The 22,841-nt window shown below is 40.2% G+C and overlaps 1 protein-coding gene across 2 annotated transcripts in view; it reads right to left on the reverse strand.

Annotated features, from left to right (window-relative positions):
* The window catches only part of RYR3 (ryanodine receptor 3), a 407,410-nt gene extending 391,412 nt beyond the window's left edge, over window positions 1-15,998 (reverse strand). For both annotated transcript variants that reach the window (XM_030930996.1, XM_030930995.1), the window contains exon 1: window positions 15,885-15,998. The gene's annotated coding sequence lies outside the window, so the exon portion shown is untranslated. The remainder of the gene's footprint in view (window positions 1-15,884) is intronic.
* Between the last annotated feature and the right edge of the window lie 6,843 nt (window positions 15,999-22,841).

The following is a 22,841-nucleotide window of genomic DNA, read 5'->3' on the forward strand; positions in this document are numbered from 1 at the left end:
CTCAGTTAAAAGTGGGAGCTAAATGATGAGAGCTTATGAGCACAAAGAAGGAAACAACAGACATGGGTCTACTTGAGGGTGCAAGGTGGGAGGAGGGAGAGGAGCAGAAAAAATAACTATTGGGCACTGGGCTTAATACCTGGATGATGAAAAATCTGTACAACAAACCCCTATGACATGAGTTTAACTATGTAACAAACCTTCAAGTGTACCCCTGAACTTAAAAGTTAAAAAAATAAGGAACATAAAGCCGCTTATGTAAATGTCTGAAAATCTTAATTTCTAAAAATATTGTAGGCATTTCCTTCATAAAACAGGTCCTCATGTGACAGGTAGCAAAACTCAGGCCTGAGAGGTCATTTTGCATCATATTTTACAGTAAGTTAGAGGGAGAGGAAAGCCAGATCTCTTGAATCACTACCCAAAACGGTAGTATGATTTGTGAATTATAAGCATGCACATAACTTCAAAATACAACACAAAAGGTCATAACCATGACTTAGGTTTTACCTCCTGGTTTTAAAATATCCATGAAGAATCAACATGATAGATGTAACATGACTTGGGTTTTTTTTCTTTCTTTCTTTCTTTTTTTTTTTTTTTTTTTTTTGAGATGGAGTCTCACTGTGTTGCTCAGGCTGGGGTGCAGTGGTGCAACCTTAGCTCACTGCAACCCCCACCTCCTGGGTTCAAGCAATTCTCCTGCCTCAGCCTCCCAAGTAGCTGGAACTACAGGCATGTGCTATCATGCTCCCCTAATTTTTTTTTATTTTTAGTAGAGACGGGCTTTCACTGTGTTAGCCAGGATGGTCTCGATCTTCTGACCTCGTGATCTGCCTGCCTCGGCCTCCCAAGTGCTGGGATTATAGGCATCAGCCACTGTGCCCGGTCATGACTTGGGTTCTTAAAGTCAAGTTCTAACACAAACACAATATACCATTTTATTTCTTTTTCCATGTAAAAACAACACCTAGAAAGGAGATGTTCTAATGACAGAAAAAAAAAAGGCAAGGTTGTGATCTAATTAGTAAGTTCAGGAGTCAGTGGAGGAAGAAAAAAATACTGCTCATCGAGACCAAAATAGCAGCTATTAGGTCTAAAGAGCAAAGTACTAAGCATGGCAGATGTGCCTCGTGTATGAATAATACCTATTCATAATTCACCTGGGGCCATTGGCCTGCTGTGAGCAAGTAAATGACAAATGAACAGCAGACCTATGGTGCTACTTTACACACTGAATAAATTCTTTGTGAAGATTCCCACCACTGAGGTGCAGATTGCCTTTAAATAAGAATAGGGGTTTGGTATTGCCTCAAGCAGATAAGTGATCAAGACAGCATTAATAACTCAAGTAGGCAGGAGGACAATACAGATGAGGAGAGATCTCAGAGTTAGAAGGTGGATTTTTGTTTCTCTTTTACTATGGGTTCAACAGATGACAAATGCATTAATAAACTTAACACATGTTGCACTTGACTTCTATGCTATTTCTTTAGATATCTGTTTCCCTTCTCCATTCCTTGACTGTTAGAAATAGCAGAGCATGAGGAGCAATGTGGATGTAGAAATGGAAGAGAACTTCCTGAAAGACAACAGTTCAGCTGCCAATTAGGAAGCACTGGAATGTGGAGCCATGGTTTTCAGAATCTGAACATAGTAAGGATTGCATCCCAACCCTTCACCTTGAAGTTGCATATGGACCAATATGAAATGAGCCTTTCTGTCCTGCCTGCATGTGACAGCAATAATCCCTGGCCTAACGGGAACAACAGCCTGATGTAGGCCAGTTTCTCAGTGCATAGTGCCCACTGTGGTCCCCCTAGAACCTCACCACAGGGCCAGCCCACCATATGTGCATAATACTGAACATTCTTAGTGAACTCTGTTAACCCAAAATGTTAAGCAACAAGCCTTGAACTTGTAAACAGGCACTCTGGTAGCTAAGATAAAAAAGAATGTCTAGGTCAAACAGAACGACGATCCAGTCTCTATCTCCTACATGCCACTACATGCCCACCACACTCCAGAAAACAGCAAGATTAAACCCATAAGTCTCATGCCCTTGCTTTGTTTCCTTTCGGCAACTGCCACTATCTAAATCCTCTGCTGTATCATTTTTCCTCTTCTGTATTTTCATTTTCTTAATTCTCTCACCCTCCATTCACCTGACTCAGCCTTTTGCCCATTCCAAACCTCCTGCTGGAATGCCTGCTCCGTGATCAATATGCTCCATCCTCCATCATCAACACCACACTGTTTTTTTTTTTTTTCCTTTGAGACGGAGTCTTGCTCTGTCACCCAGGCTGGAGTGCAGTGGCGTGATCTCAGCTCACTGCAACCTCTGCCTCCTGGGTTCAAGCAATTCTCATGCCTTGGCTTCCCGAGTAGCTGGGACTACAGACGCCCACCACCACACCTGGCTAATTTTTGTATTTTTAGTAGGGATGGGGTTTTGCCATTTTGGCCAGGGTGGTCTTGAACTCCTGGCCTCATGTGATCCATCTGCCTCAGCCTCTCAAAAGTTCTGGGATTACAGTCATGACCCATTGCACCCAGCCATCTGTCCCAAAGTTCTCCCTGAGCACCACTTCTCATTCCGAGCCTGAACAAATGAAACTCAGCTCCTCCCAAAGGACACTGCTTCCCTTGGGGACTTCCCAATCACAGGATACTCATTCTCTCACCAAATAACTCAGGCTCACAAGGTGGGGCCTATGTTCTTCTCCTGCTCAGCAGTGGTTTCAGATCATTATTCTTCCACAAACTGTTAACTCTAAGATTCACACACCTGGCCACATCACCCTCCACTCCCTTCCTCTTTGATGTTTGTGTACTCTGACCTATTATTCCTTTACTGAAATCTGTCTTCTCTTCATTTCTGCTCCTAGTGATTTGAATATTCATATTGATACGGTTTTATGTCCCCCAAAAAGATATGTGGAAATCCTAACCCCTGTACCTGTGAATATGACCTTATCAGATATAACGAAGTTGAGATGGAGGCCTTCTTCCAAGATGATTGATGTCCTTTATATAAAGAACAAAATGCTATGCACAGGTAAAGACATGCACAGAGAAAAAGCCACGTAAAGATGGAGACAGAGATTGGGGTTATGCTTCCACAAACCAAAGAAAGCCTAAAGCTACCAGAAAATGGAATGGGCAAGGAAGTATCCCGCCCTAGAGACTTTGGAAGGAGCATGGTCCTGATAGCACCTTGATTTCCAATTCTAGCCTCCAGAACTGCAAGAGAATAATTTGTTGTTTTAAGCCATCTAGATTGCGGTAATTTGCTACAGTAGACCTACTAATGAATGAATATTCCATCTTACTACTCCTCAGTTATTTGGCACACTCCACGTCAGTCACACCCTCTGATAGTCATACACCTAGGGGTTGTTTCCATGAAATTCCTCTACTCTGAGACCTCTGATTGAGACAGGCCACTGTCTAACCATCTACTCATCTTCCAACTTGCTTGCTCACTCATTAAACTACTCTCCCTACTATTTATATCCCTTTATACATCTTCACTCCTATCTTTGGTTCTTTCCTCATTCAGCTTAAATTCCAAGATTCTATGGTCCAATCTCCTAAACTCTTGCCCCTTTGTTGTTTATCATACTTGCCTGGCAACACTTTGATCCTGGCTGAATTTAACTATCCACTTTCTTCATGGCTGTGCTGGGACTGCTGCAGAGAGTGACACCATCTAGAAAACAGGTAGCACTAAAAATTCATGGTCACCATCCTCAAGTGGTCTTCAACCCTATGCTCTCACACTATTTGGAAATGTCATTACTCTTCTCTAGGCAGCTCACTCCAAAACTTTCTGCACAAAAACCTACAGATTCACCCTCATCCTTGACATTTTCCTTCTTCTTCAGTGGAATATGAGTTCCTCATTTATTTGAAAGTCAGTTGCTTGTCTATGTTCTTAATGCCAGGCCTTTCCACCATATCAGCAATTTTGCACACTAACCACCTCTCCCCTCTCCTGTATCTCCTCTCTCTCTTCTTTTCTACATATATCCTCCCCTCAGCATTTAAACATTCTGAAGCCTTTCCTATTACAAAAATCCTTCCATTCTAAGACTCTGTCCTGCTATCATTCTCTTTCAGAGATGCCTCACTGGTTGTCTTTATTTTCTTACTTTCTTCTTACCCCTCAAGTTCTCTAAATCGGCTTCTGTCCTCACCACATGCCATTGAAAGAGCTCCCTTCAAAGTTCCCACTGGCCTCCATGTCACTATATCTAATGGACATGCCATCTTCTCCGAGTGGCATTCTATCCTGTGACTATATTCCTTCTTGACACTCTTCTCTTGATTTCTGTGACTTCTGTGACACACATACCTACTTCTTTTCTGATCTCCCGGGATGTTCCTTCTTATCGTTTCTCTTTCTCCATTCATTTTTAATTATTGGCATTTCCCAGACCCTCCTCTCTTTTTAATACACATTTTCTGTATTCACTCTCATAGTGTGATGTACTAACTCCTTTACTAAGGAGTTACTTAAGCCAGTAACTCCTGAACATTACTTCCATGCAATGTTTTGAACTCTTTTGAACTCTTAAGCCATATATACAGATGCCTACCAAAATTTTCTGTTGGATGTCTTATAGGCTTTTTGAATTCCACATGACTAAAGTTTAGTGAATAAATTCCATCACCTCCTCCTGGTCTTCCTTTATCCCTCCCCAGTATATGCCCCATTTCACTCAATGATACGCCAGCCAGTTACAGGCAGCTAAAACCTGTAACTCTAGCATCCTACTTGACTCCTCCAACCTTGATCCCTTTGCCACCCCATGAATTCTGTTATCCATACCTGAATTCAATGTAATCCAAGCCTATTCATCTCCTGTTCACATGAGGAATCTATACAATGATTACAAGTCTACGTTTTCCTTCAGCAGTAAGTCCCTATACATGTTCAGCTCCCATCCTTGCTACTTCAAAATCTGTGTCCTCATCACCTACCTTTTCTTTTGTATATGCCAGAGCCATACACAATTTAATTCCCTCTCTAGTAGTGCCCATCTATTAGAGAAGGAATTAAACTGAGTAAAGCTTTGGCATAAGCAAAAGGAAGTTCTATCTTATGCATATGCCTATCGTTCTATCTTTTGGAACCTTCTCTCTCCTTTTCCAGGGCCCTTTTCCTCTCTCCATAGAAACATGCTTGTGTCTCTTAAGAAAACTTTTTCTTTACAACTTTAAAACTTTTTCTTTATAAAACTTCAATTCTACTTCAACCACCATTTTTTTTCTCTTCTTCATTTAAATACTCAACTTCTTTTAAAGCGCAATGAATACTCACTGATGAGGTTCTGGTTCAGGTAACAGTGGAACTACCTATCGAAAAATAATCCTCCTGCTAATAACAATTATACATTCTGGATAAATATTTAAATAAATGACTGAAGCCACCAGGGAGCAATCTAGAACTGGAAGGAGTGTTAGTTTTTAAAGATGAGAAGCGAATCAGGTGCTATACACATTTAATTAAATTTTCTTCTAAGGGTACTCTCCTGTTCATAGGATCCATGGGGATAGGATGTCAAGAAAAAGGCTTCTAGGAAGTAAAAGACTTGAGTCTGGGGCTACCAGAATGTCTGGAAATGGAAGAGGAGAAATGTTAGAAAGGAAGAAACTACCATAGATGAATAAAACCCAAGATCAGTATACAAATTCCCCTCAATTTGTTTGCCAACTCATAAGCTATATAAGATAGCATTGCTAGAAAGCAACAGCTAAAATGCTTAAAATAAGCAAAAGTTTCCATAGCTACTTATTTCTGGAATGTCAAAATTTGGTTTTCAAGTCTGGCTATTTAGAGGGGTTTAGGAAATACTGCAGGCTTTTCATTAAAACTCCAAAAGACTACATCTGGAGACCAGGAACAGTACCTTAGAACTAAGGGCAAAACTAAAATGGAGCAAGCTGGCACCAGATGAAAGAGACACACTAGTAATTTAACTGCCTGCTACAACAAAATACAATATTCCTCAGGGGGCAGACAACAGAAACCAGAATAACTATAAAATATTATCTACAATGTTCAGTATAAAATTTTAAAATACTAAATATTAAAAGAAATAGGAAAATGTGACTTATAACCAAGAGCAAAATCAGTCATTAGAAGCAGACCTACAGACATTCAAGATGTTGAATTGGTAGTCAAGGATCTAAATAATGATTATAAATTTATTAATGAATTTACCAAAAAAATAGGAATAATGGGAGAAGAGAGATATAATGGAAGGGGAGAAAGAATAATGGAGGAGAGAGAACCTTAGAAAATAAACAAAAACACCTTAGAAGGAAACAAATGGAAACTTTAGAATTTAAAAATAAAACCTGAAATAAATTCATTGGAGGAGGTTACTAGCACATGTACATTTAAAAAATGAATATAAAATAGGTCAATGCAAAGTATTCAGGCAGATGCATAGATAAAAAAAATAGTTGAAGAAAAATGGATAGAGTCATAGTGACCTGTGGAACAATATAAAACAATCTAACACATAAATAGTTGAGTCCCAGGAGAGATAAATATGGCAGATAAAATATTTTAAGAAATAATGTCCCCCAAATTCTATACTTAATGAAAACAACCAAAAGATCCATAAAGCTCAGCTCATCAAAATCCAGGCAAAATAAATTTAAAGAAAACCTACCCTCAAACGCATAATTCAAATTGCTAGAAACCTGACTGGGCACGGTGGCTCATGCCTGTAGTCCCAGAACTTTTGGAGACTGAGGTGGGAGGATCACCCAAGGTCAGGAGTTCGAGACCAGCCTGGACAACATGGTGAAACCCTGTCTACAAAAATACAAAAATGAGCCAGGTGTGGTAGCTTGTGCCTGTAATCCCAGCTACTCAGGAGACTCAGGCAGGAGAATTGCTTGAACCTGGGAGGTGGAGGCTGCAGGGAGCTGAGATGGCGCCATTGCACTCCAGCCTGGGTGACGAGAGTGAAACTCCATCTCAAACAACAACAACAACAACAACAAAAACCAAATTGCTAGAAATCAAAGATAAAGAAAAAAAATGTTAAAACTTTCCAGAAGAAAAGGTTTGTTACACACAGAAGAATGATGATAAAAATGAGAGCTAACTGTACATCAGAAACAATGGAGGCAAAAGGGCAATAAGATGCCATCTTCAAAGTGCTGCAAGAAGAAGAAAAAAAACTAAATAGTGATTTTATATCCAGAGAAAAATCCTTCAAAAACGGACAAAATAAAGACATTCTCAGTGGAAAAAAAGCTTGGATAGTCTGTCTCCGGCAGACCTGAAGTATAAGAAACACTAAGGAATATCCTTAAGGCTGAAGGAAAATGCTACCAGATAGAAATCTGGATCTAGAGGACAGAAGAAAAGAGCACTGAAAATGGCAAATACATTAATATTATAAAAGGTTATTCTTCCCTTTTATTAATTTCTTTAAAAGACTATTGACATTTTGAAACAAAAATAAAAATGTGTTACACATTTTATAATGGGTAGAAATAAAATCCCTGACGATAATAGCACAAAAGATATAAGGGAATTTGTATAAATATGAATGCAAGGAAAACTGTGATAAGTTAACGATTTATATTTTAATTGCTAAAAAAAAAAAAAAAAAGAGAGAGAGAAAAAAAAAAGTATTCAAGGCCAGGCCTGGTGGCTCACTCCTGTAACCCCAGCACTTTGGGAGACTGAGGCGGGTGGATCACCTGAGGTCAAGTGTTTGAGACCAGCCTGACCAACATGGCAAAACCCCGTCTCTACTAAATATACAAAAAATTAGCTGGGCCTGATGGCAGGTGCCTGTAATCCCAGCTACTTGGGAGGCTGAGGCAGGAAAATTGCTTGACCCCAGGAGGCAGAGGTTGCAGTGAGCTGAGATTGCATCATTGCACTCCAGCCTGGATGAGAGAGCAAGACTCTGTCTCCAAATAAATAAATAAATACATACATAAAGTATTCAAAAATAATACTAAGAGGTAGAGCTAAAAAGCCAACAGAGAAGATAAAATGACATAACTTTATTTTCTTTAAAGGCAAAAAAGGAGAAAAAGAACAAAATCCAGAGGAGACAAAAGAATAGCAAGAAGGTAAACTAAAACCCAAGTATCTAATCATTACAATAAATGTAAATGAATAAAACATTCCAATTAAACATGAGAGATTGTAAAATGGGGTAGGAAAACAGTACTTACCTATATGTTGTTTATAAGGGATACATTTTAAATGTAAAGATATAAATACATAAGGTAAAAACAAATGAAAAAGATGTACCATATAAACAGTAAGCTTAAGAAAGCTTATGGCTTACTAATATCAGTCAAAGTATATTGTAAGACCAAGGACAAATACGACAATTTGTTAATGACAAAAGGATCAATTCATCAAGAAAAACAAAAATTCTGAATACACATGCAATAATAGAAAATACATGAAACAAAAGTGACAGAACTAAAGAGAGACAAATCCTCAATCACAGTTTTTAACACCTTTCTCTCAATAATTGATAAAACAAGTAGATACATGTCAGTAAGGACACAGAAGATTTGAACACCACTATTGACCATCTTGACATCCATAAAACCTACATCCAACAACTACAGGACACACCATGTTTTCAAGACACCGGAAACATTCACCCACATAGACCATATGCTGGGCCATAAAATAAGTCTCCATAAACTGGAAAAGATTGGAGTGATACACAGAATGTTCTCTGAGCACATCAGAATTAAAATAAAAATTAGTAACAATTAAAATGGATATCTCACTAATTCATTGTTTAAAACATCCACTCACTGATGAACACTTTTTATCTAACTCCCTCTGACTCTCCTTAATGTGTCACTTTTAAAGTCATAAATATCCTCCTGATCCTTACATCTAGGCTTTTGAAAACTGAATTAGTTAATTCAGTACATGGGCAACTTAACTAAGCCAATCAACATTTTCTGAGGACCTAATATGTGTATGACCCTGTGCTGATACTAAAAGCTACTGCTTAAATATAGCACTTCTGATGTGTTAGGAACTGCTGTAAAGCGTATTACAATTTTGAACCTGTGTCATTGAATTTTCATAATAATCCTATGAGATAGGTATAGTTTGAAGGATGAAGAAACTGAGGCAGAGAGAGGTAAAGTCATTTGCCCATGGTCACACAGCTAAGTGTTGGAGCTAGAATTACCAGTCCAGGTAGTCTGACTCCAGGGTCAAGTTTATTAAGCACTGTGCTATACGCAGCTATACAAAGTCCTTGATTTCAGTGCTCACAGACTGGTGGAAAGGCAGAAGAAAAGTCAGATGAACTATCATAAATTAATGCAGTAGATGTTTTACACTCCTCTTCCCCAGTCTTACCGTGTCTGGGTACCTCTATCCCAATATAGAGGCACATAGTAATCTGCCTTAGATCCCTTTAGAAACTTACTTTGAAGAAAATATATGATAGTCTCATTTATATTGTAAAATATTAGCTGTAAAAAAATTTAACACTGCTTTATGGCACACTCACAGCATTTGCATTTTACTAGTTCCTGTTTGATTTAAGCAAAATACATATTTCTAACTTAGGAATGCCAGACAGTCATAGGACAGATGTAGAAAAGTTGTGGGAGGGGTATGGAGATGTGCCCAGGCATTTTTGAAGTCTAATTACATGGAGTAATATGCCTTCTTTACCCTTATGTAAGTTGGATCCATGATACTCTTTATTTCTGAATATTACAGAAATTAGACAGTGATTCAGGTTTGGAATGAACAATCTTCATTAAGTCACTTAACTCAGTTTAAATTCTTATACCTTTCTTCTTTGTAAATGAGGGTAATGTTTGCTTTGTAGAGTCATAAAGAGTAAATGAAAGCAGTAAGCACCCACAGCATTACTTGGGACATAGCGCATGATGTCTGATAAATGTTAAAAAAAAAATCAAAATCTGAGCTCATACATCTCTTCATATTACATGACAAGGGAGTTTTTTTAAAAAACTAAGTTTTATAATAGCTTGGTCTTTCATAAGATCTCAGGTCCATAGAGAATACTATGTACAAACATACATCAGAAGTTCAAAGAGGGATGTACAACCTTAGCATGAGCCTGTCTCTGCAAATCTTCACAGACTTAATTTTTTAGGAGGAAACAGTAATCTCTTTCTCAGCTAAAGAATCTAAAAATAATAGAAAGTAAGTTATTTTTAGCCAAAGATGCAATCTTAATTTATGTCATCTACATAATGATGTTTGCACAACAGCTAATGTTTAATCCTGGGTCTTGAGAGCCTACATAACTCTCAGAAACAATAGTAGACTATTCCCCCTTCATTCTCCAAACAAGATGAAAACAATAAAATGAAAATTTCCATTGGATTTGAAAATTGTATTTTTCAATTTGAACAAGCCATGATCGGTAAGACCAGAAGTATTCCTCAAAAAAGAGGTGGGACTTCACTGTTAAATACCTAGAGCCCCAAGACTTTAGACATGCCACTGGCTTTTTAAAGGGCACTAAGGTAAATTGTTTTACTCCACCTATTTTTGTTTCTTCTTCTTTAAAATCAATGAAACAAAACTTAATCTGTTGAAACTATTTTCTTTTTTCTTTCTTTCTTTCTTTTTTTTTTTTTTTTGAGACAGAGTCTCTCTCTATCGCTCAGGCTGGAGTGCAGTGGCGCCATCTCAGCTCACTGCAACCTCCGCCTCCTGGGTTCACACCATTCTCCTGCCTCAGCCTCCTGAGTAGCTGGGACTACAGGTGCCCGCCACCGCACCCAGCTAATTTTTTATATTTTTAGTAGAGACGGGGTTTCACCGTGTTAGCCAGGATGGTCTCGATTTCCTGACCTCATGATCCACCTGCCTCAGCCTCCCAAAGTGGTGGGATTACAGGCGTGAGCCACCGTGCCTGGCCTGAAACTTATTTTAAACAAAAAATAGTTCCCATATTCCTCCCATTTCTTGATGATGATCTACTATTAAGAAAGGTGAAAGTTGGGATTTGGAAGGATATTGGGGTTCTGGGTATATCTAACAAGGCTGTAGTAGTTAAATAATTGTCATCATTGAAGATTACTGGGGGATAAGTGTTATGACATTTTTTTGTATTCTTTTGCATGAGAATTTGACCTTCAGTTAACTCTCCAGTTTTGTTCCCATGGTCACCTGATACAACTTGTATGTAAATTATGTTACCAGGGTATATTGCTTGTGGTGAAAATGATCCCTGATTGATAGCCTGCATGTGGATTGGGAAGACTATCAATACGTATTTTAGAAAGGCATATCCTTGGAGTGCAGTGACTCTTGTAGCTGGGGCTGCCTTTGCGGAGTCCTCAAAAGCTGTGCCCATGGAATTATCGCAGATATGTTGGCTCCAATGATCTATGAGGCTTTTAAGCCATGGTAACTCTCACACATACTTGATGTGGACCCTCTCATCTCTTTGCACCTGAGCTGTCATCTGGGGATTGGAAATCCAGAAGCCAGCCCCTGAATTGCTATAGGGGTTTCTGCCGAAATGCAGTGCTTGACACATCTCAGCTCGCAAGCCATGGTTCCTGTCCTATGTCCTTCTGAGAAGACTGATGCCAAGTGGTCTATGTGTGTCTTATGAGTATGGATGTAAAGTTGAACCAAAAACCCTCCCCCACCCCCTCAAGTGGACACTGCAGATACAGAATAGATGAGATATAATGTGAAGGACCAGAGGGAAAGTATTAAATTCCTAGTGCCTAGGAACACATTTTCTATTGAATAAAAAGGAAAGGAAATAAACATTTGCTATGATAAAATGAACAAGAAACACTTCCTCTCTCTTTTTCTCTGGGTCTCCGGTTATAGCCCCTAGACTTTTTTTTTTTTTTTTTAAACAAAACAAGATAGCTTTAAATTCCTGAACCTTTGCTTGTTTGAAAGGGAGCTGAATAATAGTGCTTCCATCAATTAATAGCAGTTTCAGGAGACCTTCAAGGAAGGGTGGACCATGACATACAGGAATCAAAGTCCTAGGAGAGTTCCCTAGTGCTAGTCTTCATGTCTACAGCAAGTGTTAATGATCTTATACTCGTGCTCCTTATTCTTCTATCCTCTCACTCCTTTGCTTCCATATGATCTCCTTTTCTCAGGGTCAAACACTAAGAATAGTTTTTTAGCACTTTATCTCTTTTTTCTCTGAAGTCTTTCTTGTCCATAGAATTCATCTCAATTTTCTCTGAGTCTCGACCAGCTTAAAATACCCTTGCCTAGAAATGCCCAAGGTCACCAGTAGGCTCTGTAGCCAGCTGAGAAGAATGGTGTTTGATGTCTGTGCCTCATGCCCAGTGCCAAGCTCGGAAACATACCTCCTCACCTCACTGCATGATTTACATTAGGATCCAAGAAACCTAAGAATGGCACAGCTCGTTGAGAAATTTGTCGGTAGAGAATTAGGGCAACTATTTAGTAATGAGGGAGAAGACAGCCAGCCAAAAGAGAAGCTTGCATAGTTGCAAATGACTGCAGGAAAGAATGAAGCTCTCGGAACCTGGGTTCATCTAGCAGGCTGCTCCCAGGAATGGTGACAAGAAATTCTGAATATCTGCTCTGTCCTTACCGTGAATTTGACCCTGTTTCTCTGTGAGAACCCTGATGGTGCACTTCCCTCATACTACATATAAAACAGGCACACTCATGCAAGGCTGGTGGGTATGCCAACTGTAAACAATTTGTATATCATTTTGGGAAAGCAGTTTAATAGTGTTCATGCTTCCGACACCATTAATTCTACTCCTGGATATTTACTCCCAAAAGCCAAAATAAACCAAAAAACCATATGCATATCATTTTTTGACCATTCATGAAGACCATATAGCAATATGGAACTGGCTGAAATATTAAAGAAAAAAACCCAAAACACAGAATGTCTGAATAACCAGTATGAGTACAACTTTGAAAACAGGCAGGTATACGTGGACAAAGGCTAGAATGAAAAACAAATGAAAATAGTCGCGACAAAGTGGTAAAAATATGGATGACACATATCTCTTTTTAAAATTCTTCAGGCTTGTTTGAAATTTAGAATGACATATTAAAATAAGAACAATCACTTAGTTAAGCAGACGTTAGGAAAGACACTTCCTCATCCCCAATTCATCTATGAGTGTATGACTTATCATTTCTATGGCCTGAGGGATACAAAGCATTCTCAGATTACAACACACAGTTGTTTCTAATCCAGCTTGGGTAAAACAGCGATAAATCCAGAGCCATATTTATAGAATTACCTAATTTGATAGTTAAATGAATTTGTAATTCCAAGACTTTCATTCTAAACTCAAGATTTTGTAAGTTCAGGGGCTGATCCGTAATCATTCTGTCTTTTACACAAAATCAGACCTTGCAAGTCAAAAGGGATAACAACTTTATATTTAGCATTATTATCAACTCTAGCTATTAAGTACACTGTATTAGTTCAGTACTATGTGCTATATATATTATTATTTCTCTTTATTTTCACAGTCCCCCTGAAAGATAATTAGTTTTCCTTAAAGAACAAGAAACTAAGTCCAAGTTTAAATATCTTGTGCAATATGAAATCATAATAACCAATGGTTTTATCAAGCTTACAATGCACGAGGCAATTTACTAACCCATTTGATCCTAAGAGCAATCTTATAAGGTAGTTACTGTTAAATTCCCATTAAGCAGATGAGGAAACTCAGCTCAGAAAAGTGAGGTACCTTGTCCAAGGTCCTGGTTTAGCCAGCAAGTGGTAGAAACATAATTCCAACTCCGACAGTCTGGCTCAGAGCCTGTGCCCTAAAGTGGGGTCCCCAACCCCCAGGGCCACAGACCCAGTTTGTGGCCTGTTAGGAACCAGGCTGCACAGCAGGTGGTGAGTAAGTATTACTGCCTGAGCTCTGCCTCGTGTCAGATCAGTGGCAGCATTAGATTCTCATAGGAGCATGAACCTTAATGTGAACTGTGCGAGGGAGCTAGGTTGCACGCTCCTTATGAGAATCTAATGCCTGATGATCTGAGGTGGAACAGTTTCATCCTGAAACCATCTCCCACCATCCGTGGAAAAACTGTCTTCCATAAAACTGGATCCTGGTGCCAAAAAAGGATGGGAACTGCTGCCCTAAAGCACTGCCCTATACCCTACTCAATGGATGACTAGAAAAGGATATCACTTGTTTTCTAATTTAGGTCAATACACTTCCCATTGGATTGTCCTGCATCTCATTTGGCAGATGAGAAAATTGCAAACATGAGTGACTGACTTGATTTGTTCATGGTCACATGAGTAGCTCAGGGTTGAGAATTAACTTCTTGACTTCTAATCTAATGAACTTCCTGTTATCGCAGACTGCTGGGAATGAGAAAAAAAAAAAAAAAAACCTAGCTAAGAACAAAAGCAAATGAGAAAAGGCCTTAGGAAAATCAAGTCAAAGATCTTTAAAAAGATAAAAATCTTCCTTGTCTCTCTTCCATCCCATATATTTTAATGGGACTTTGGCTCTCGTCCATCCTCATGGATCAGTGACCTACACAGGGGAGGGAGAAGCAGTGATGTACAAAAGGGGCTTCTGGGGGATGTGGCCATTACCCTGGACATCTGGTGTTCCAGGTTTTAGCCAAACTCTCTGTGCATGTCTGTGTTGTATATGTTTATGTGGAAAACGGCATGCCAATAGGTGGGTCTTTTGGAAAATGTTACCAATTTCTGATTTTTGTTTTTTTTAAAAAAAGGTTCTATGAGAAAACCTGAGCTTAGAGGGTGTGATGGTGGGTTTTATGTCAACTTGGCTAGGCCATTGTGCTGTTATTCAGTCAAACAACACTATAGGTTTTGATGTGAAGGTATTTTGTAGATGTAATTAACATCTACAGTCAGTTAACTTTAAATAAAGGCTGTTAGCCTTGATAACTTCGGTATGCCTCATCCGATCAGATGAAGGCCTTCAGAACAACTGAGATGTCCTGGAAAAGAAGAAACTCTACCTCAAGACTACAGCATTAACTCCTGCCTGAGTTTCCAGCCTACTGATATTAACTACAGATTTCAGTCTCACTAGCCCCTACAACTGCATGAGCTAATTTCTTAAAAGAAATCTCTATACACTTATCTGCTTACCTACCTACCCACCCATGCACTCACCCATCCACCCATCTGCCCACCATCCATCCATCCATCCAGTTGACTTTGTTTCTCTAGAGAACCCTGACGGATATAGAGGTTTTCCCAGAATGGAAAAGCACTGCAAGAATGCTGAGCACATAGATCCACTTGACACACAGATCCTGAAAAGCAGAAACAGCCTGACAACGGAGAAAGAAAAGTTCTGCTGAAGAGACACAGCATTATTGCCACCATGCAGGCAGAGACCAGTGCAAACATTACTCTCTGCCCTCATGTCACAGTGGGCAGACAGTTACAACAATCTCAGCGCGGTCAGAAGTGAAAGGGGTGTGCTCACTGTGAAACATAGGTTCAGGCATCTGTGAGTCTCTGTAGCAATAAAATGACAGCAGGGAGTAAAGAACACGCACTCAGATTTCTAGGAATTAACAGCAACAGAAAGGCGTTCTGGGAGTGTTAAGAGGACCTCCTCGGTCAGCGCTGACAGTGAGCTCAAAGCCTCCCCAGGGTCCTGGACAACACTGACAGGCAAAGCACTTCTAATTCTTCATAGTGTTCTGGGTTCCTACGTCAACAGTTCCTAGGCTTGCGGAGAGTTATGGTTTAAACCAGATCTGCTTCCTGTTTTAAAAATAAATGTGTCCTTTCGAACGTTGTCCTCATCACCATCTCCCAGCTTTATCTCCCCTAAATGACTATGTCAGGCGCCAAGCTGGAGGAAGGTGCGGGGTGGACAAGCGATCTCACCTTGGCTTCTGAAGTGGGCTCCAAGAAGCACAGGCGATTCCCAAGTCCCTCGGCTGCCAGGCAGAGCTTCCTCTGTTCCTTGTGAATGGTGGCGATGCACTGGAGCACCACTTCATCCTCCTGCCGCGAGAAGAGAGACCCAAACATGAGTACAGGAAACTGCTGAGCCAGGCCCCGAGTCACCTTCCTGTACCTGAGTCAGGTAAGCCACCAATTCCTGACAGCCACGTGCTTCTGGTTTTTATTTTTAAACCTGATTATGGAAGGAGATTTTTTATTCACAGGACATCACTGAGCATCTACTATGAGTCAGAACTCTACTTAATCCTGGGGTGAGGTCAGTGGGGGCAAGTGCACATACAGCCCAGGCCTCACTTCTGAGAGCTGTGCAAAGCATATGGTCTAGGTGAGCTGATGATTTCAACACTTGGGCAAATATGAAAGCAAATTTATATAATGTCTCCAAATAGAGAATAAAACAATAAGATATGATTGAGGGGAACAGAGAATGCAGACGACATCAAGCAAGATGGGATGAGTGGAGGGAAAGCATTGGGGTTTCAGGTTGTGAAGGAGGCAAAGTATGTTCTGTTGGAGGAAGGGAGAGTATGTGGTGGGCCACATATTTGCCAGAGATGTTAAAGGAAGATGTGGAGAGTGAAGGGGGTGGGTTTTAGAATCACAGAAAAGGACGACTAAAGAAGCCTTGGAGATCAGGTAGAAGGAGAAAGAATTGAAGGTCGATTAGAAGAACTGCTCTGAATTCCCAAAGAGTAGACCTCTCTCCTAAATATCAATCTCAAAAGCAACCCCCCTAAAATTTCAGAGGCCCTGGAAAAGAGGCAGCCCTCCATCTATACTGATACGTTCACTTCTTGCACAATCCTCTCTGAAGTGGAGAGGAAAACAGTTTCCTTACCAATTCTTCCATTCCTGCCCCGCCTATCTGTCAGGCTATGCTCCCTAGTCACCACCACATGGCTTTGAATTTCAAGCAGCAAACAGATTTCCAGGTGTGGTTAAGTTATGGAAGTGACCTGGGGGAGCCAGCTGGAGCCTCCCTCCTTCTGAACATCTGGCTATCTATTGCCCCATCTCACCTCCATGTCCCTCAGTCTCAGAGACTGTCTTGCTGGAAAGTGTCACCAGTGTTGGAAAGGCAGATTAAGTAGAAGTCATTCTTCTTAAAGTGTGTCTAGAATGTGTGTATGAAATGAAAAAATATAATGGTCCTACCTGGTAAGAGTGTGAAGCAATCCACTATTAACGGACCCCTACAAAGATGTCTGCTTGTGCCCAGAGATAGGTGAGGGGCTACAGGGGAATGTGAGAAGCCACCAACTGTGGATGTATGAAAAGAAGACTGGGAAAAAATAGCTCCACAGTTTTACTAGCACTGAAATGTCACTGTTCATTATCTAAGTGAGTCAGAAACAAATCCAGGAATCTTTGCTTATAGTCAAATCAGAACTCATGGTCTTCATTTTCTTTGAGGCTGAAGAAAATTCCAGAATATCACTGCTTTAAAAGTGGGGGTTTAGTGAAATCTCTGAAGAGAATGAAATTTTTCCCCAGGTGGTGCGTGCCCCTAGATCCCACATCAACCAGGGCGTTAGGATCCTCCTAATGGCATTGGCGGGTGAGACGAGGGCGGGTGGTGAGGTGCTCTTAGTTGCCAAGATGACGGAGACGTGCTGCTTGTGTTGGAAAGCAGGGGCCATGGGAGTTAAGTCATCAGCAATGCAAGAGGCAGTACTCAAAACTTAACTTTCACACCTAAACCAAGAATACCCCCTATTGAGAGATAGTTATGTATCTCCCCCACCCACAGTTAACCAGTAAAAAGAAACAAAATTTAAAACCCCCCAAAAAAACTACAGCAACAACAAAACTCAGGCATTTCGAAATCATAGAAATATAATTATGCACTTTTTTTTTTTTTTGACAAAGACATGAAAGTTGACAGTTTTCCCATCAATGTGTGCCTCTGAGGTTCTCTTTTCAAGATCTCAATTCCCTTTCCCTTTCTATCCCCCAGGTGCCCAAACCACCAAGGCACTAGCTGCCTTGGGGCCCTCTATTTGTCTTCTGAAAGTTCCCCATCCCGTAAGTCACATCCCAAGCTGCCAAGAAACTAATGCAATAACCTGCCCTGATTTAATTAATAGCCATTTGTAGAACAGCAGCTCTGCACCCATGTGTTCCTAGGTTGGGGCTCTGGTAACACACAGATGGGTATGGGACTCTGGGCCAAATTGATACTTCTCCAAAGGATTTCTACTCTTTCCCACATTCTGTCTGGAACCTTCTGCTCAACCATGCTGACCTGGCTGCAGACACCACCTGGAGTGGCAGCCTGCAGCACCTGCCTTTGCTCCATATAGCAGCAATTATTTCCATAAACCTTCAATAGACAGACATCTGGAGCCTTTGAGTGCCTGACACTGAAATCTTTGCACTGAATTCCGTTTGGGATTATGAGATGAGTTAATTCAACCCATCTGATTACTCCTCTTGCTCCTGAGTGAAATACAGAACACAAGCTTTCCAATTAGAACCCAAGCCTTTCTTCATCCCTGTACTGGTTTGCACCTTCTCCCCTAGAATTATCCTCCCTCTTTTTTTCTCACTTTGCTTTAAGTCAGATCTGGGCATTGCTGAAGGATGTCATTTCCAAGGAAGCCCCCTTACCCGAAGGCTGCAAATTCTTCCACATTTTCTATCTCCTTTCCCCAGAAGCCTGCCTTCTTCTCACATGTCCCAATGCCAAATTTGGACCTTACTATTCTTCCCATGTACAAAAACTCTTCAGTTTTGAAGTATGGAATAGCCACTTTCCACATCATTTCCCATCATTTATCTGACAATCAGAAACTCTGAAAAATTTTGTGTTAATTCAATATACATTTATTTTTTATTTATTCATCTTGCAATGACAGGTGGGATACTATGAGACACACAGGTCTTATAAGACAAGACCCATTAATACCATAATAATGGAATTGTGGGCTGGAAGGCCATCCCAAGTAACTTTAGGGTTTATGCAGACATCTGTTCAAAGTGAACACCTGGACCTAATGAGTTCTACTCTGTTTTAGTAACACACTATGATGAACCTTCCATGCCATAACCTAGAATAATCCCACTTCTAAAATCCAAAACTGGACTATCCAATGTTACAGACCCATTTTCTCTCTTGCTGTCACATTCCTTACTTTTTACTAGATGTGCTCTACTTTATGAAGACTTCCAGTTCCTAGAAAGGTTCTCATCTCCATTATTTCCTCTTTCTCAAGGAGAACTGTTGATTTTTTTTTTTTTTTTTTGATAGAGAAAATAACACAACTCCGGGATTTTGTGCTGCTATAAAGTTATGATTTCCTGGTAACTTCTTTTCAGCTTGTTTCAACTCTGTCTCACTGGAACAAGACCACAAAATGTTCCCTTTTTTTGTAGGCCTCACAGCAGATTCAACTCTGTCAATATAAAATAACCACACCTCCCATCTTGAAGAGAAACAAAATAAAGAGAAGAAAGTACTAAGTGAGAGGGTGCAATAATAAGTAATGGTGGTGGGGACTGGGGGGACACTAAGACCTTTCAAACCCAGCCTCTGTCTTATAGAATATGATTCTCTAGTTGCCGAGAAATAATATCTTTAAGATCACATAAAGGCTTCCTGCTTTATACCAAATAAGCCAAAAGGTCTCTGCCTGGATTTAAGGTGCCCCACAGTTGAATTCTACCTGATACCCCTAGCTTTGTCTCTCCTTCATTCCTATTGTCTTACTGTCTCCCAAATAAGTCATGACCAGGCTCCCTAAAATGCTCCTTCTTTAAACCCCTCCATTCCCGTATTCATCTCTGTATTCTTCTAGTGTTCCCACCTTTCTGATGGATCCTTCCCGTCTCTATTTTCTTCTGCCATCCCTGAATAAAAGGGACTGCTCAATGATTGGTCTTTGTCATGTTCCCTTGGCAATCTCATTCATTCTTCAGGCTTCCTGCTTTACTTCTGAGGAGCTGTTACTCAGTCTGTACCTCCAACCTGGTGGCACTCTAGGGTTCCAAACCTCCATCTATTTTTACCTGCGGACTTACCAACACTTCAAACCAACATCTCCCAGTGCACTAAAAGGCTTCTTTTTCAGTCTACCTATCCTTTTATATTCCCCAAGTTTGTTAAGAGCACATCCAACCTCTGGGCAACCTCAGCTTACACATCATTATCTCATATCTCTGGGTCCTCCCCTTTTCCTGTATCACAGCAAATGGGCCAGTAGAAGGAGAGACTGGAGGTCTTGAGACCAAGACAACGCTATTATTTGACCCAAAGCATTCTTCCCTAGTCTGCTACCAGAGGCATAGCTCTGACCTTATTTTCCCACTGAAAATTCTCAATGGCGCTCTCTCTACTGTTCACAAAACAAAAACTTCTTGAACTAGTATCTGAGGCTTCCACATTTCCAAACTATTGTCCTAACTTCTTCCCTGTAGCCTTGGGTTTCCCTATTTCCATGCCTTTGATCATGAAATCTCTAATATTAAAGCTGCCCTAATTTGCCCTAGTTTTCCATGTTCCTATATTACCCATCCTTCTAAGCTTAGCTTAAATGCCACATTCTTTTATGAAGCCCAAGTAATCTCTCTGGTCTCTGAATTTCCATAGCAATATCACCATACTTTTTGCAGTATTACTTACGTGCAAGTCTTCTCCCCCACTATATGTTTTTAAATGGCCAACATTTACTGATCCCTATGTGACAGGCACCATGCTTTACGCACAAGAACCTATTTAAGCTTCACATCAACACTACGTAAGCACTATTGGTGTCTCCATTTTACAAATGAGGAAGCCTGTATACAGCAGTTATGTAACTTGCCTCAGGTCTCACGGTGGCAGGGGGCAAAGCCTGGTATCTAATCCAGGCAGTCTATATTGATGCACTTGCTACCACTACTTCCAGCTGACTTTGTACCCCTCAAAGGCTGGACCACATCTGATTCACATTTCTGCCTATCATGATACTCACCATGGTGGTATCTGATGCATATTATGTACCCAATTATAATTTACAGAACGGGTATGTTTTTACCTTGTAACCCTATTTAATTATAAACTCTATTAGAGCAGAAAACTTCTGCTTTCTCATCCAAGCTGGAAACATAATGTGTCTTGTAAAATTGTGTTAATTAATTGGGATATGGACTCAGATTACAAGAAATTTCCCTACTTTCACCATATAACAGGGTAATTTTCATTGATGAGTCAGAACTGAATAACTGAATAAAAAGGGAACAGATGCTGGCATTTAAAATAAAACAATGAAGCTTTGGACTCCATAGCTTCTATTTCTTAATTATTATTATTGATAATGATATCAACTATTCATTCTGGACTTCTATGCCAAACACTATGCTGACATTTCCTCCTAGATTAAATTAAGCTTCACAACAACACAACTACTTTAAGAATGAGAAAACCAAAATTCAGAGGGGTTAGGTAAATTTAATAACAGTGAATGTTTAATGACCAGTCACTATGTGCTACCATGTTATCGTATCTCAGTTTAATCCTTGTAATCATCCTGTAAGGTAGGTGCTAATATGCTCTCTATTTGATAAAGTGGTTGAGGCACAGAAAGGTTAAGTCACTTGCCCAGTGCCACTGTGTGAATCAGGAGTCAGTTCTCTTTACCATGGTGCCAAACTGGCTCTCTTACTCTTAAGAGACTGACCTTAGCAATAGGTATGAATTCATGTCTGTCTGGTTCTAAAGCCCATAGTGATGGTGTTGACAAAAATAGATGCTCCCAGCCCTGTCACATGATCAAACCACATTGAAACATAACCACATCACAGAGCACAAGGCCAAAGAGAGCAGCCAGAGTGCTAAAATAAATAAATAAATAATAAATAAATAAATAAATAAAACAAGATTTCTCTATTCCCCATGATTGCAACACTGGAAGGAGTACGCATCAGCCCAAAACTTGCTGCAAAGGCAGAAAAATGATGAAAATCCAAGGTATATCATATGTCAGCCTCCCTCCAAGCCATGTGGTTCACACACGCCAGCTATTCCTGTCATAGATTCAGCTTGTGGTGGTGTTGAGTGATTGTCCCTGAACAAGGATATACAGCCTTCGGCTCTCTTTGCTTAGATTTCACATTGTCACAGGTCATCTCTGACAAAGTCAAGTTCTTTCTATCGTCCTCTGGCCAAAGGACTTTGAACTTGACAATGAATGGAGCTTGCCTATTTTATCCTTACAGCTTTCTTTCTTATACCTTGGCTCGCAGTCTGAGGGCCAGAACAATAAAGAGCCATCTCTGCTGGCTCTGAGCTGATGGCTGGGGTTCCTTGGCTCTCCCGCTTCTCTACGGGTCACTTGGGAAGAACTCTCTGGAACAAAACAAAATGGCTGACAGCCCTATTTAAGGTAGATCACCAGGCAGCTGATGACAGCCCTATAGTTAGATCTGCAAATCACCGGCACTGAGCAGCTCGTGACCAGGAGCGTGTGGGACAGAGTGTCATCCAGCAGATTTCATGTTCAAGTGCAGACATTACTGCAGGGGAAAATCCATCACCATGTATTGCTTTAAAAGGGAAGATGTTTCCTACCTACTGATCTTAAACATCAGGCACTATTTTAGGGAACTGATAAAGTTAAGCTACTTTCTAAATATATGAAAGATATGGGTGTGCGCTTATTCTAAGACTTTACCCAAAAGCCTTTCTTAAATGAAAAATAAATGGGCTTTTTGGAATGACAAGACCACACACAGATTATTTCACAAGAATTAATGACAAGGTCACTTACTTGTATGATCTAAATAGCAATCATTTGTTGTATTTCCTTTTCACAACTTTTCCCATTACCAAGAAGGCAGAGGTTGGAGCTTGACCATAAAATCTACTCAGCCTCCCACAGCTTAGATATGCTTCTATAT

The sequence above is a fragment of the Rhinopithecus roxellana genome, chromosome 5, assembly GCF_007565055.1.
Source record: "Rhinopithecus roxellana isolate Shanxi Qingling chromosome 5, ASM756505v1, whole genome shotgun sequence".
Classification (NCBI taxonomy): Eukaryota; Metazoa; Chordata; class Mammalia; order Primates; family Cercopithecidae; genus Rhinopithecus; species Rhinopithecus roxellana.